The following is a 6,000-nucleotide window of genomic DNA, read 5'->3' as shown; positions in this document are numbered from 1 at the left end:
AATACTTAGGTAAAAGTTCTAAAGTTACATATCAAAATTATAAAGATATATAAATATATGTATTAACAAGTTGCACTAGATTAGACAAGTAGTCAAAGTCAATAGAAAAATCCATCTCTGCCATTTCTAGTGCTTGTGAGGGACGATAGGTGTCAACTAGATCTAGAACCTGTATATCCCATTTATCCAACCATTCAGTTGACTCACTGTCATCCCAATTTTCCTCTGCACATGATGGACAATAGCATGCCATTTTTCATATGTGGATACTCCATGAACTTGCATCAAAGCTTCTAAAAGATTGCAACTCACTATATCCTATTAGTGTGCAACAATCCCCATATGGTGCAATGTTAGTATTATCTATCAACCAAAAAAATCCACGAACCCTAGACTCACCTTCCTTACCTAGACCTATTGTAGTATTACACCACTGGATGATGGATTTTGCATCTATTGATATTGTTCCATCTTTGTACTATAGTTATTCATGAGCTAGGGCTCTTTTGATGCATGTACTGGCACCATCGTGCTCTCCCTTTCCATAACCAACCTCGGTGAAATTCCACATATATTGTATTCTACACAACCTATGCATCCTGCTCAACCAATAAAAAATTTGTGCATTCTTGAATTGAGATGCGCAATTGTCTAACCAAATGATATGCTGACAATATGTTATGCCCCTGTTAGTCAAATCTCCATAAAATAGTTGAAAACAACCATGTAAAAGCTCTGTAGAATGTGATCAATCATCGTTGATGTAAAAATGGTACTTCCTCAAAATCTTCCTATCATCCTCTATACTTGTAGGTGAATGCATGAATGTTATGTGAAAAAATATGGAAATCTATAAGAAGTATAATACTTTGCTTATACCTCATTTTGTGGTTTTAGTGTGTAGTTCTCTACAAAGTCTACAAATGAAACAATGGTATCTAGTAGAAATGTATCCTTGCACAACTTGAATTGTGAATCTAGCTATCGAGCTCTATGTGTATGCCTTGCATACTCATAAATAATTTTTTTACAAAAAATCTTTATGAACTCATACACTAAAATCTTTTCAATGATTAAATAACATATTTTACCTTGTTTCCCATCCTTTAGAGCATATGTCACTGTCTTAAATTTTTTATAATCTACTATTTCATTTCCAATTGCATGCGTACTATCTATATGTTGAAAAGTTGATAAAAGTTGCAAAGAACCACAAAATAAGCATGTAACATCCAAGCATGATGTCTTGTAAAATTGTTGGTCATCCCCTATTTCACATAAAATATTGGATATGAATTCCCTTGAAGATCTTGGTGGTTCACTCATGTCACAATCCTGCAAATCAAACTCAGAATGCAAAAGAACACATATATGCCTACAAATATCAAAATGGTTAGAAAATTCAATATGTATCCTACAACAACAAGTTGTGCATGTGTGATTTATCTTCACATAAAAAGGTTTGCCTAGCTCAAAAAAATTTGACTTAGTTGAATTTAAGGATACATACAAATAAATTTTGTAAAAAATTGTGTCTGAGTTGAGTCCAAGAAATGTTTCGCATGTGGGTCATGATTTTAGCTACCAATCCTCCTTACAACATCTCTTTGATTGGGGAAACACGTGTATTATTTTTCCAAAAAATTTTGATCAATGATTTCAAAGCTTCACTAATTTGTTTATCCTTTTGTGGTAGTCTACTGCTAAATGTCCATAACTCATTTTTTGTTGGATCTTCCAATTTCTCATGCCTTTGCATGGCTCTCCTTAGAGTACCTCTACCAATTTTCAATATTTTGCTTGTCTTTCTCATGACTTAAGCTTTCTTCATTTGGGTACTTACTATTGCTGATGCAAGTACTTGTCTTTCGATATTAATGTCTTTGGTGCATGATTTAGAACGCACTTTTTCATAAGCACTCATTAGATTCTTTACAATGTTTTTCCATTTGAATCGTCCACCATTCTTAGCCCAAGAATCTTCATGATAGGCCTAAATTTAAAATTTCTCATCATTTTAACAAATAATTGGCATTGACCTATAATATTTAATTGTTCAAAAAATAATCTCCACATATGATTAACTTTTCTTTGACAAGTACGCTTACTAATCTTATTAGGCATTGATTTCAAATGTTAGTATCAATATCAATCAAATATTTTGATCTTCTAAACTGAATTCTAGAAGGTGTTATAATCTCTTCCACTCCCTTGACATTTTGAACATCAACATAAGGTTGAGTGTATTGTGTACCTTGAACTGAAGATGATGCGCCTTAGCAATAAGATGCAAAAGATGGAATATCACCTACTTGATATGTTGATGTTGTGCCTTCAACATGACATGATGGAGTGTGTACATCGTCAAGTCTACAAATTAGTGTCTCTTCAACATGAGAGGATGATATGACTCCAATATTGGAAGATAGTGTAGCTACAAAATTCAATTGTCTTCTTGAGTGTAATAGTTTCATTTGTTCTCTTTGTCTTTCCAATTATTCCTCATTGTTTCTTTGTATCAATGGTTCTTGATCCTCTTAGAAAGTCAATTCTTCATTATTGCTTTCCAATTTTTTATGTTCACATAGTATTGTCATTTTATCTCTTTTAATTGCCAAATCTCTCTCCCTATCTTCATTTGTTTGGGTTTTTAGTGTGTTCCTTGGCATGATGATGATTTCTACATGTAAGATTATTCAAACATCTGAATTACTTACAATGTGTAAATTACAAATCATTCAAATACATATAAAAATTACAATTATTTCAATGAATACACAATATATATCAAACAACTTGCCAAATTTTTAACCATTTTGAAATAGCATTTCATCCAAACATACAAATTTCAATGAATTAACTATATATTAAACATGTCAAATTATAATCAAATTTGTGTCTATATATCCACAAATAATATTTAAAAAGGATTACACTAACCTTTTCTATAGAAAGAATATTCAAAAAGCCTTCAAATAGCATATCCAATTATTGAATTTGGCATTTTCTAGCTTCAAAAAGTCTTCAAATAGTGTATGATAACCTCCAACAACTTGAAACTTGTGTTTTTTTTTTGGGCCAATAGAATGCACAATAGTCAAAAAGTAGAGAATGGATGAAAAGGGTCCCAAACTTGCTTTGTGATCTTTTTTTGGTGATTTTCCATAGTGTGTACGCACTATAGTGCATACACACTATGTCAAAACACTTCTCTCCCTATCCCACCATCCCCCAACCATTACTCTCACTCTCACTCTCCCTCTCCTACTCCCTCTCCCATCACCTACTCTCTCTCACTCTCCCTCTCCTACTCCTTCTCTCATCATCTACTCTCTCTCACTCTCTCTCTCTCCCATCCCCTACTCTCTCATTCTCTATCCTCTCCCATCCCCTACTCTCTCTCACTCTCTTTCCTCTCCCATCCCCTACTCTCTCTCTTGCTCTCTCTCCTCTTCCATCCCCTACTCTCTCTCTCCCTCTCCCACCACCTACTCTCTCCTCCTCTCTCCTCTCCCATCCCCTACTCTCTTTGTCTCACACACACTCCCATCCCTGCTTCACTCTCTTGGGCTACTCTCTCTCTCATATCCCATACTCTCTCTCTCTCTCTCTCTCTCTCTCTCTCTCTCTCTCTCTCTCTCTCTCTCGCTCTCCCTCTCCCACCCCCTACTCTCTCTCTCTCTCCCATCCCCTACTCTCTCTCACCCTCTCTCCTCTCCCATCCCATACTATCTCTCTCTCTCACACTCTCATCTCCCCTCTCTCTCCCTCTCCCACTACCTACTCTCTCTCTTCCATCCCCTACTCTGTCTCTCTCCCATCCCCTACTCTCTCTCACTCTCCCTCTCCTACTCCCTCTCCCACTACCTACTCTCTCTCTCTCACTCTCTCTCACATCCCCTACTCTCTCTCACTCTCTCTCAGGTCTCCCATCCCCTACTCTCTCACTCTCTCTCCTCTCCCATCCTCTAATCTCTAGATCTCTCACACACATTCCCATCCCTCCTCTCTCTCCCTCTCCCACTCCCTCTTCCACTGCCTACTCTCTCTCTCTCTCTCCCCCTCTCTGCTCTCTCTCTCCCATATCCTACTCTCACTCTCTCTCCCCTCCCTTACTCTCTCTCACACTTTCTCCCATCCCCTACTCTCTCTCTCTTACACACACTCCCATCCCCCTCTCTCCCCCTCTCCCACTCCCTCTCCCACCACCTAGTCTCTCTCTTCCATCTACTACTCTCTCTCTCTCAGGCTACTCTCCCTCCCCTCTCCCATCCCCTAAACTCTCTCTTTCATAGATACACACTCCCATCCCCTCCTCTCTCTCTCCTCTCCCATCCCCTACTCTCTAGATCTCTCATACACACTCCCATTCTCTCTCTCCCTCTCCCACTCCCTCTCCCATTGCTTTCTCTCTCTCTCTCTCTCTCTCTCTCTCTCTCTCTCTCTCTCTCTCTCTCTCTCTCTCTCTCTCTCTCCCATCCCCTACTCTTACTCTCTCTCTCCCATCCCCAACTCTCTCTCACACTCTCTCCCATCCCCTACTCTCTCTCACACTCTCATACTCTCTCCCATCCCCTACTCTCTCTCTTACACACATTCCCATTCCCCCACTCTCTCTCCCTCTCCCACTCCCTCTCCCACCACCTTCTCTCTCCCCCATCCCCTACTCTCTCTCTTTTATAGACACACATTACCATCCCCCCTTTCTCTCCTCTCCCATCCCCTACTCTCTAGATCTCTCACACACACTCTCATCCCCCCTCTCTCTCCCTCTCCCACTCCATCTCCCACCACCTACTCTCTCTCTCTCAAGTTCTCTCTCTTTCTCTCCCTCTCTACTCTCTCTCTTCCATCCCCAACTCTCACTCTCTCTCTCTTGTCCCCTACTCTCTCACACTCTCTCCCATCCCCTACTATCACTTTCTCTCTCCCATCCTATACGAGCTCTCTCTACCAACCCTACTCTCTCTCACACTCTCACATTCTCTACCATCCCCTACTCTCTCTCTCTCTCTCACACACACATTCCCATTCCTCATCTCTCCCTCTCCCACTCCCTCTCCTACCACCTACTCTCTCTCCCCCATTCCCTACTCTCTCTCTTTCACAAACACACACGCTCTCATCCCCCCTCTCTCCTCTCCCATCAACTACTCTCTAGATCAATCACACACACTCTCATCTCCCCCTCTCTCTCTCTCCCTCTCCCACTCCCTCTCTCACCACCTACTATCTCTCTCTCTCAAGATCTCTTTCCCTCTCTACTCTCTCTCCCATCCCCTACTCTTGCACTCTCTTTCTGTCTCTCTCCCATCCCATATGAGCTCTCTCTAGCACCCCCTACTCTCTCTCACACTCACAGTCTCTCCCATCCCCTACTCTCTCTCTCTCTCTTACACACATTCCCATTCCCCCTCTCTCTCCCTCTCGCACTCCCTCTCCAACCACCTACTCTCTCTCCCCCATGCCCTAATCTCTCCCCTGCCTCTCCCATCCCCTAAAATCTCTCTTTCACAAACACACACTCCCATCCCCCCTCTCTCTCCTCGCCCATCCCATACTCTCTAGATCTCTCACACACAATCCCATCCCCTCTCTCTCTCCCTCCCACTCCCTCTCCTACTGCCTACCATCTCTCTCTCACTCTCTCCCTCTATACTCTCTCTCTCTCTCTCCCATCCCCTACTCTCACTCTCTCTACCACCCCTACTCTCTCTCTCACACTCTCACACTCTCTCCCATCCTCTACTCTTTCTCTTACACACACTCCCATCCCCCCTCTCTCTCCCTCTCCAACTCCCTCTCCCATTGCCTACTCTCTTTCTCTCCCATCCCCTATTCTCTCTCTTTCACACACACACCCATCCCCTACTATTTCTTTCACTCACTCTCTCTCTCCAACTCCCTCTCCCACCACCTACTCTCTCTCTCTCTCTCTCTCTCACTCTCACTCTCACATGTACACACTCTCTCTCTCTCACTCTCTCTCCCTCTCTACTC

Source organism: Cupressus sempervirens, chromosome 5 (genome assembly GCF_028749045.1).
Source record: "Cupressus sempervirens isolate cs-2001-9-10 chromosome 5, ASM2874904v1, whole genome shotgun sequence".
In the NCBI taxonomy this organism is placed as follows: domain Eukaryota; kingdom Viridiplantae; phylum Streptophyta; class Pinopsida; order Cupressales; family Cupressaceae; genus Cupressus; species Cupressus sempervirens.
Note: the sequence above shows the minus strand (reverse complement) of the source record.